At 43.6% G+C, this 11,074-nt stretch overlaps 1 protein-coding gene across 3 annotated transcripts in view; it reads left to right on the top strand.

Moving 5' to 3' along the window:
* The first annotated feature begins 638 nt into the window (after nucleotides 1–638).
* Nucleotides 639–11,074, top strand: part of LOC111870947 (ABC transporter G family member 23) — a 43,731-nt gene continuing 33,295 nt past the window's right edge. For 2 of the 3 annotated variants that reach the window (XM_023863620.2, XM_023863621.2), the window contains exon 1: nucleotides 639–1,013. The gene's annotated coding sequence lies outside the window, so the exon portion shown is untranslated. The remainder of the gene's footprint in view (nucleotides 1,014–11,074) is intronic. The other variant, XM_023863619.2, reaches the window with a different exon arrangement.

Genomic DNA, 11,074 nt, shown 5'->3' with positions numbered 1-11,074 from the left:
CCAGTGAAAAAATTCAGGCGTGTAATTTGCCAAATTGAGATTGGAGCTGCTTATGGATGTAAGTACTAAGATTATAGTCTTCTGGGATGTGACGCCGTGTAGAGCTTCTTAGATAACAATCTACGTTTCAACTGAAGTGCTGCCTCCATGTTCACGAGAAGGGTTACATCAACACCGAACGGGCTGTACTTTCCATCCCAGAGGTCCATAAGCTTCTAGAATTTGTTTAGGTTTCCCATGTGAATTCTTGTATGTTTTACGGGCATTGAAAACAGATTTGAATGAACATTTTCGACCCATTGTATAGTTACTGATTTCATATCCTAATAACATGTTTTCTATCCACTGCTATTGCAGGGCTGATCGTATATCTGTTAACTCACTCCCCCACCCCCGTCAAAGTTGCTTGCTTCAAAATAATTGGTGACGTAATTCTGGCAAAATTTTCCAATGCTTAGCATTGTGTCTGACCGCACGATGCTGAACTGTAACCTTGCAAACTACCTGTGTAGTTGTATTATTACTTCGCCGTGTGCAATGACAGATTTTTTTTTTTTTTTGCGATCTTCTATGACGTGAGTAAAAATGGTCAGGTTTATATTATAGGTATCTCCTATTATTTCTTGCTTGAGAAACAAATGCTGCGCCGCTGATGGTAGGGGAAAGACAGGGCAATAGCGTACTGAATGCTGTGTGCCACTGAAGCCGTCGATGCTTCATACCTCGCGAGGTCTGTCCCGCCAGCGTGCTGTCCGACTGGCAGGGCGAGTGTTCCATTCAGTGTCCTGAGGCTGGTGCAGACTGGACGCAGTGACTAGCTCTCTTACGCCTTTACACAGCTTCACTGTTTTATACTTAGTTTGTGGTGTGTTTTATTCATACTGAGACAACAGAATGGTGTATAGGTGAATAACACCATTTCAGCGCAACTACCTGAACATTTGCTCAAGATTAATGTGCCTTCAGGAACTGTGATATATTTTATATTTTCTAAATCTGAAGAAGTGCCGAAGGTATGTATGATGTTGTTCAGAGCCAGCCGTGCAAACACCTGTAAGTGTTCGGTACACAAATAACTGGATAAACACAGTTTACAGTCTGTTTGACATGCGCATTAACGACATGGGAACGGGGTTGGTCTTCACTTTCATGATTCTTTGAATGCCACGTGATTATGAACGCCAGAATGTAAAGATGTTTAAGGATGTGCTTGTGTTGCCCCTTTGAGCGTGATGTTTTATCACTTTCTTTGAAATGGTGAGCAAATCCTGATATATCATGTAGATTCTAAAGGGTTCTGACGATGGTGGATGACACGCAGAAGTACTGGGTTTTTTAACTTTTCGCATCGTCCGGAATTCTAGGTAATAGAGGACACGACGTTTCGGAAACTGGATCTGTTTCCGTCTTCAGGTGAGAAAGGAAGACACATACACAGTTGAGCCCTTTAGAAAGTGACTGAGATTAGCTCTTTCTAAGAGCTTCTAAGAGGCCCAACTAGCCGGTCACGGTAGCCGAGCGGTCTAAGGCATGCTCTGTCTTCGCTCGCTTGGAAACCGGGATCGTGGGTTCGAATCCTACTGAGGGCATGGATGTTTGTGTGCGTTTTTCTGTGTTTGTCTACAGGTAGAGGCCTTGCGACGAGCTGATCACTCGCCCAAGGAGTCCTACCTTATGTGTAAGATCTAGAAAAACCGAAGTGAACGGAGTTCATGGAGGTAGGCCTAGGCCCACTGGGGCTGTAGTGCCAAGGGGGAAAAAAAAAGAGGCCCAAGTGAGTAGGTGTCTTCCTTTCTCATCTGAGGACGGAAACAGGTCCAGTTTCCGAAACGTCGTGTCCTCTGTTACCTAGAATTCCGGACGATGGAAAAGTCCAAAAACCCAGTACTTCTGTGTGATATATTTTAGTAAGCAGAACCAGTATCCGGGTTTAGATTCGAAGCAGGGTCCTCCGAATAAGGAGGAGGATTGGTGCTCACTATATTCTGAGGCCTAGCGATCGGAATTGGATGTCTGGTACTGCATTTCTCTATGTGACTGTCATTTATGCACGTGACAGAGCTAAGCTTTAAGATGTTTATTTATGGTCTGCCTAATGAAATTGTCAGTTTATTGCACCGAACGTTAAGATAATTGAAGAATAATGGAATATAAGGGATATGGGAAGGTAGTGGGCATAAACTAATCATGATACTCTACAGGAATTTGCTTGAAGCGGCTGAAGAAACCCATCAGAAACCTCAGAAAAATCAGTGTTGCTAGCGATATCTTGACCGCACACTTCCCGGACACAAGACTAGAGCTTTATCATAGGAGACAGACAGTGCGTGTCTGATTGATTTTCTGGTAATCTTCATTAGTAGCTACTGAACTTGTGGAATTATTTTCTAAATATATTTCGTCCTGTGTAAAATCTTCCAAGGCCGCAAGCGGTAGACCGCGCGACCGCTTTGAGCGTCAGCAATCTTAGCCATACTTTTAGGTTCCAATACAGTTACAGTGTCACGGATAAAACACAATGCCCCCTGAAGATTCCCAGGATTGAATTTGAGACCCCTCACGCAAACGAAGTCTCCGTATGGATTAAATTTGCACTTGATTACCGGAAAGTCCCCTTGTGTTCTCATCCATATTAGTCCAATGTAATCGTCATGTTTGTTGTTGTTGTTTTGCAAGACATAGGTAGCTACGTTTAGCTTCGCAAAGGTCTGGACAAAAGTAACAGAGAATTCTGAAACAATGTTTTACTTACGCTACACAGGGTGATTATAAGAATGTAAGCGCTTTAATCCGTGTTTATTTGTAAACAGTTTTGTATTACAAATTCTTCCTTGCGCAGACTCAGCTGCATATTCAGGAATTTCAATGCACTTACGAAGGACATCTTACGTTAATTGCGGCTCACACTCCGTTCCACATTCTTAATCACGCTTCAAACTCCTATAAGAAACTTGCACATAAATATGAAAATTTTAAACACCCTGTGATAAGTTTCATTAGTTCATCTTCTTCTTGACGATTCAGTCTGATTTAAGTGTTACACTTCTGCTGATGTTTCCAAAATCCTGGATTGGAGGAGGGGGTGTCTGTGCATCATAAGACCACCCTCTGCACGTTAGGTATCTCCTAATGCGAGTTACGTGAACCCAATAAGTTTCAATATAGGGAACGGTGTAGACTTGTATTCAGGAAGTGTACAGTTCAAATGACTGCTGAGACATGAACTGCCATGACTGAAGCTTTTCGAAGGTTTCTTCAACCTCTCCGCCCGGATGCTGGGATAGTATCTAGATTAGGCCATGAGCATTTCTTTCAAAATTCACTCTTCATCAGTCACAGGATCTGAAACTTCGTTACGAACATAATACAGTGATTGGTTTTCTGGACTTTACCAATCTTTGGATTTATTTTTATTAAAACGTCGTTTCACATAGAGATCCCAGTCTCGGAAACATTGTCTTAATCAAAATTTGAAAAGCAGAAAATATCCAGAAAATTAATTACGGTATTCATCTGTCAACCTATCATCCGGCGCTACGGGCTTATAGTGTAGAACAGCGAATTTCAACCGGTGTGACGCGAGGTTTCCGCAGATGTGCCTTGGCACACTGGTGTGACGCAAAGGATCTGCAGATGTCCCCTGCACACTAATGTGACGCCAAGTGTCCGCAGATGTGCCTTGGCACACTGGTGTGACGGAAAGGGTCTGCAGATGTCCCCTGGCACACTAGTGTGACACGGAGGGTCTTCTGATGTCCCCTGGCACACTGATGCCAAGCTATTAAACTTTTAAATACAATCTTATTGCTCTTCTTTATTATAAAATCCCTTTTAAAAACGATGGTGAGCCTTGACAGTTTTAGTACCCCATGATTTGTAAAGAGTTGAAAAATTATGGTCTAGATAAAGTCAGCGTCATTGAATAAAGCGCGGAAGATGGTCACACGGTCTATACTATAGCAAGTAGAGTGCGTATCTGGTGATTATTCTTATAATGTTGGTTGTTATGTCTCGCTGTATTTCATTACCTGTTTTTTCTCGCGTCGCTCTCAACGGCTGGGACTATAGGCCTATAGTGCCGAATAGTAGGTTGATTATTGAGTGATGAATAGGAAAGAATTTGAAAGGAAACTTTCGTAGAGTAATTTGAGGTACTGTTACCGTGGAATAACTAAAGAAATGACTGAAAGCCTCAGTCAGAATATTTGTTGCCGCAGCCGAGATTCGAACTTGGCGCTTTCGCATAGGTATATAGGTCAGAAGCAGTACGTTTGAGCCAAGTTGCTCGGTTATCTGGTATAGAACCATTTCAGTTGTTAAGGCATCGTGAAATAAACTAGGAATTAACGTTGTGTGGTGTATGCTAGTGATGGAAGGTCTAGACACTGTCGTGCAACACAGTCACATGTCCCAACACGTGAAGACGATAGTGCAAGACTTTCCGGCAGTAATAATGATTCAGTTAAAGGGCAGACGTTTAAAATAGAATTGTGGATATTTACACGAAGGGATTAAACAGATGATGGGTTTATACTGCTATACGCAATTTCAGTGCTCTCATCTCACTGTCATATTGTCGCTTTTATACATTATGTACAGGAGGTAATGGACCTTCGGGTTCCATAAAATTTTAGAAAATTTTTGGGGGCTCAGAATAAGGGCTGAGCGCTATGCAGCTAGTTAGTTCGTTTGTTTGTTAGTTATGAAATGTACACCACCTAGTTAGAAGATAAATTATATTTCAAGGACGAGACTAATAAAATTATGAAGACACTGTACTGTACTGTAATAATTTATATAATTGGATCCAATAATGCAATTTTTAGAACTTGAAAGTATAATTTTGCATTTACGTAACCCATATATCTGTATAAGCCCAGTGTTGAAGAGAAGCGAAACATAAACAGGCACTGGTTGTGCAGACCGCTAAGTAATACTGTTATTACACGGAGAAGGAGAAGAGGAACAGAATATAGCCATTCCTGTCCCACTCCCCAGCTTTCTCTTACCCATTTCCCTACTCCCTTTTGTAAGGCCGTGTCACAGCTCAAGCGATTAGTCGCAGGCTTTCCACCGCGGCGGCCCGGGTTCGAGCCCAAGTCAGGTCATATGGGATTTGTGGTGGACAAAGTGGCACTGGGACAGGTTTTCTCCGAGTACTTCGGTTTCCCCTGCCAATTCTCATTCCACCAATTGCTGCACAATCACCCTCACCTATCATCCGGGGCTGGTACAATAGGCCGTTTAGTGACCGACGTACCAAGCGGACTCAGTCTCACCCCACCCAAAGAAACTAAACAAGAAGTACCTATTCCAATTTATACACAACAAATTGGTTCGAGATCTTGCTGAATTGTTTTCCGGAGGCTCCCGCTTCGAACATCAGCAAGGCCACAGGCTGTAATTTCTGAGACGGTCCCGTGATTTAGTTTAATTATTCCAGGCGAATACAATACGTAATGTTTAAATGAACCTGGGATGTCACCTGAGTGCAAGACTGGCAGATATACACAGTGATGCTGATAGGCGGCTTTAAGTGTTCATTTTTAATTTAACTCGTGGTTTCGGCTGGAATCTGGAAGATAATGTTCGGGAAAAGCCTACTATGTGATAGGAGTTTTTTCTTATCTTACTGCGAAATGCCATGTATAAGAACCTGCGCAATAAAGGTAAAGTTGTTCTGTTCCTACTTAAACATCACACCATGAAAACATATGGGGTGAGAGGAGGAAAGCTCCACATATTCTTAATCTTTTCATTGGATAGAGATGAATCGAAACTTCACCTCCTGGTTGCTTCAACGTCGGGGAAGGATTCCCCGGTACTGATTAGGCAACAGCCTGTCTGAACGCTCATGGCGCTATCGCCGGAAACCCGTCACTTAGTCACTGTCCCGAGTGTGCTACGCCGTCCTTGCGTGCTCCTGCGTAATTTGGGTTTGCCTTCCGTATAAATTACAGTAAGCTCTTTGGGTTTTCTATCAACGTGGACATAGTTCTGGAATAGTAAAACCTTGTAACGGAATTTCCAAGGAACTTGGGAATTCTTAGATTGCTGATATTTCCGCTTAATTAAGTTCACGGATCCGAGTCAGCTCAGCTAGTCAAGGAAGTCCCTGCACTTCATATAACTCAAGGTATCTCTCTTGTGTTACAAGATAACTGCGGAATCCAATTGACACCCCAAACCTATGCCACTAAGATCCATTTCAATATTATCCTCCCCCTATTCGCTCCCATGCATGCTATTTCCCCCCCCCCTTATTATAATTTACTTGATTATTGTAAAAATATCTGACGAGAAGTAGAAGTTATGAAGTTCCTGAGTATGCAGTTTCCCGCTCTTCTGATTATACCATCCATTTTAGGGTTAGACATAATCCTCAGCACCCGGTTCTGGCCTTACTGCGCAAGACCAAGTTTCACGCCCACACAGAACTACAGTCATAATTAGTTTAGTTATATCGTATTAGCTCAAGTAGTGTTTTATATATATAAAGAAGATCGTGTGTCCGTTTGTTCCTTATGCATTTGCGCACCGTTGCACCTATTTGGAACTAATTCGGCGCAGCGGTAGAGGACTTACGTGGCAAGGTTTCAGACACTTGAAACTCTCCAAGAATCTTTTTTAAATTGCCAGTAAAGTAGTTCATATATTGCTTGCTTCTTGAGAACCATTCGTCTTACCCTATTGTTTCTCATGTATACAGCTCGAGGAAGACGCGTCGCTTGCTCTCAACGAGGCCTTGACGTCCAGACTCAGTAGAGAGCCCTCCAGTTCCTTGTTCTGGAGTATCCAGTTTCACACCTCTGCTTGTAGGCCTCTGTCCTGACTGAAAGTTTTCATGTACCTGCTCGCTATGCTCAGCAAAATGTCGTGGCAGTACCTCGGATTAGGCCAACACCGCTCCCTTCCTCATCCCTTCCAATCCATTATTCATTCTTCGAAGCTGTATAATCCGCTCTACTAACAACTCCACTAAATAAATCCATACGTGAAGCATTTGTTAATAATCTAACCCATAATTTAGAAATCGTATGAAGGTAAATTACGTTGTTGCTGATCCGCGAATATTTCATTCTTCCTGTAATCCAGCAAGGCTGTCTGCTCATGCTGTGTGGAGTGCTGGCTGTGCTGGGTCGCTACCGTGGATTAGACTCTTTCTGTTGCCATGGCTACATGTCCGCTCGTTCCCTCTGTTGTCTTTGTGAGCTCCTGAAACCTCGTCCAAAGACTCCTGCCAGATGTCTTGACGATTCAGTCTGTTAAGTTCAATTCTGAACAGGGACTGCGACTTATCTCGTGATACTCTAAGAAGAACACAGTTATACAATACATAATTAAATTTTAATATTATACTACAAGTATATACTGCCAAGTTAGGTTGGTCGCTTGTCACCACGGCATGGCGCGTCCTCAGGTTGCGGATGGAGGAGACGCCCTCCAGGTATGGAGGGAAGCTGCAAATATAGTGAATAAGCAGTCGCGGACAGCCGACAAGGGGTGGTCATCCAGCTTAGGAGTAGGGCTTTGGGCTAACTACGCCCCACCGTAAAAAATAACCTTATTGCGAAAATGGACCAAGGCGTAAGTGGGTGGGCAATATTAAAATGGATCTTAGAGAGATAGGATGGGATGGTATGGATTGGATTGATCTAACTCTGGGTATGGACCTGTGGAGGGCACTTGTGAACAGGGTAATGAACCTTCTGGTTCCATAAAATGCTGGAAATTTTTTAGTAGCTGCAGATTTGGCGGCTCCTCAAGAAGGGCTCAGCTCCATAAGTAAGTAAGTAATGATATATCATGTCTTTCCTTCCCCTGGCTGTGAAGCCCGGGCAACCGTTTACAAAACAGTCTGTGTAGCGTATGCTGTACCTTGAATGACATTGGGTTGATTGCATCTTCAGAGGTTATTATGATCAGGATTTCTCTTATGATTGCATAATACGAGTAGATCAGTCTAAAATTATGTTATTTTAATTGGAGCCCAGCAGGCATTAAAAAAAAATACGTTTTAAGTCTTACGCCCAGAGAAGTGATATTGTATGCAGTGTAGCAGGATCATGTACGCTTGACAGCGGTCATAAAATATAGAAAAACCGGTTTTTAACCAACGCTCTACGAAGTGGATATAGAAAAACCGGTTTCTAACCAATGCTCTACGAAGTGTTGTGCTCACAAGACTGGCTACGGGCTGGATGACCGAGGGTTCGGAATTCGAGTCGCGGTAGGGTCAGGAATTTTCTCTTCTCCACAGCGTCCAGACCGGTTTTGGGGCCCACCCAGCCTCCTCTCCAACAGGAACCCCCCGCCCGGGGGGTGAGTGTCGAGGTCAAGAAGACGGTCTTCTATACATCCCTCCCCCCATAGGCCTTAATGGCGTAGCGCTTAATTAGTTAAGCACAGGGACAACTTTACATTTACTTGTTTGTGGTTTTCATGCTGGATCATCTCGAATGTTCTTCTTGTTTATGGCTGTGTGTAGTTTGTAAGTGCTTACTAATATTTTAGAGAAAATTCCTGCTTTCATCTTGAGCGCAGGAAGCGTCGAAATTACAAAATGGCTTGAAAACTAACTTCGTTAAGAGTCGTTCAGTTACTTATTAAGATATATGTGTTTGTGACAATGGTACATTGCTATAAGTATCATGTTTTTTTGGACATTATCCATCGTCTTGTCTATATTTAAAAACCGTCCTGTTTATTTTTCAAAACACAACTTTTCGGAGACTGGATTCTGTCCCGGTCCTCAGGTAAAACCTACTGAGTTGATTAGTGTCCGAAGATAGGGACTAGCTCTACCTATCTGGCCCAACTGAGTAGGTTTTACCTGAGGACGGAGACAGACTCCAGTCTCGGAAAAGTTATTTGAAAATGAACAGAACGGCTTTTAATTATAGACAAGGCGATGGATAATGTCCAAAAACATAACACTTGCAGTTTTTTTTATTGTTAGTGGGGTGGGACTAATTCCCTTGTACTGCAGCCACTTCTGGCCTATTGTACCAGCCCCAGATAATAGGTGAGGGTGATTGTGGAGCAATTGGTGGAATGAAGATTGGCAGGGGAAACCGACGTACTCGGAGAAAATCCGCCCAGCGCCACTTTGTCCACCACAAATCACACTTGAGCAGGCCCGGGATCGAACCCGGGCTGCCGCGGTCGAAGCCAGCGACTAACTGCTTGAGCTATGGCGCGGCCCATACTTGCAATTACTTACTGTGCTAGCCTTCGGAACAGGAGCAGGTTACTTATGAAGTAATGTTTGTTGCGAGATCTCTGCTGCTAGAGAAAGCTCCTGCGCGTGGTCGCGGTCCAGTAACGTCGAAACCACGCTGACCGCTCGTTGAACCACGTCATGTGCGATACGTTGGAAGTGCGCGGTAGGCGTAGTGTTTCAGATTCTGTGGGCAGAAACCGGCGGGTTGCTGACACTCAGGTGTAATCTTAACTGCGCCTCCAGCAAGTAGCCTTACCCTGACAATTATCGTGGCACACAAAAAAAGATTACGTTACAGATTTAAGGCTTTCACGATGGTTCATTTTTTATGCAGATTTTTCTCTTAAATCCTCACACCATGTGGATGTGAGCAGTGTTTCTGACCTTTCGGAGGTATTTGCTGCCTCCATTTTCAGGTTGGAAGATCTGACAGTGCCAACTTCCTCATGGTGTAAAGACACAGCAGCAATAACATCAATACGATTTATGCTGTGGTTTTGTATTTTTGTGGGCTATGATGCTGCATAGCCCTGCCTACTCCGTCTCCGTCCATCTGTATGATACAACTGAGCAGTTCAATAACAGGATGTCATGAGCAGTTATTCAAGAAGTGCTCACTACGAATCTTATCAACGACAATGGTTTTTCCGGTTTAATTTCTTCGAGACTTTTCCTCAGTCCCTCCAAGGAAATATGGCACGCGGTTGCATAGTTGATTGAGGCATTATGCTACAAGCTGGAAGGTCTCGGGTTCGATTATCCCAGGTCAATGGATCTTTTCAATTGACCTAATCCTTCCAGCCGCACTATGACCCTGGGCTCTATTCAGCCTCTAACAGAAATGAGTACAAGGAATATTCCTGAGGATATAGGGCGGCCGGTGCGTAAGACTGACAACCTCACCTTCATCTCTGAGCCGATTGTCTAGAAGATATGGGAGCCTCGACGTCTCACTACCGTATGGGCTTCCACAGCCTCTCACAGAGATAACTTTTCCTTTTTCTTTATTATCCTCCAGGAAAATGCTTGGATAATATCTGTCTCCTTTCAGATGCTTTCCAATTCATTATTAACCCTTCATCTAATATTCAACGCTGTACAGTCTGATGTATGACAGCCTCTTCCAAGAAACGACGAAAGAACGTCACTAGAACCCTATCTTACCATGTAGACGGAGGTAAGAGGTTCCTCCAGAACGTTGGCAGCCATGTACTGGATCGCACGGTGGCGTAACCCAGAAGACTACAATCCAGATCGTTGCGTGAAAACCTCATCTCACAAAGAAAGACACAATTCAGTACTTTGAAACGTTTGAAACGAGTTGCTACCGCTCAACTACGCGCCCTAGGGCAAGGATAACAGGTTCACTTGGTGGCGTGCGAACGTCAGCGTGGTCGCTACCAGAAGCTGGAGACCGCATGCGTGTTTAAGTTATTACGGAGCGTCGCTGCATAGCAAAGGAACGGGGGTTTCAGCTTTGTCCATCATCCGGTATTCTAGAAACCAGAAAACACAACGTTTTGGAAACTGGATCTGTACACAGATCTGTACTGGGATGTACACAGAGCCCAAAGGCTTCTGCTCTTTATTCAGACGGCTGCTACCCTTGGAATTAATGACCGAGTCAATGAAACCTTGGGTATAACCGTTGAGCTTGAGATCAGGTCTCAGGCTGCTGATCTCATTAACCAGATCCACTATATTCCAAGAACGATAAGATGTGGTTATTGCAATCATAAAGCGGAACAGGCTTCAGTCAATTCTCTCGAAGGAAGAAGAAACTTCGCTAGTAAACTTCCTAGTCAGTCTACCATCTAACACATATGTCTCGATCCCGGAACGCCAGGATAT

Source organism: Cryptotermes secundus, unplaced genomic scaffold, assembly GCF_002891405.2.
Source record: "Cryptotermes secundus unplaced genomic scaffold, Csec_1.0 scaffold1044, whole genome shotgun sequence".
NCBI classification, from domain to species: Eukaryota; Metazoa; Arthropoda; class Insecta; order Blattodea; family Kalotermitidae; genus Cryptotermes; species Cryptotermes secundus.
The sequence above is the reverse complement of the archived record's forward strand: the minus strand, read 5'-3'. Positions and strand labels throughout refer to the sequence as shown.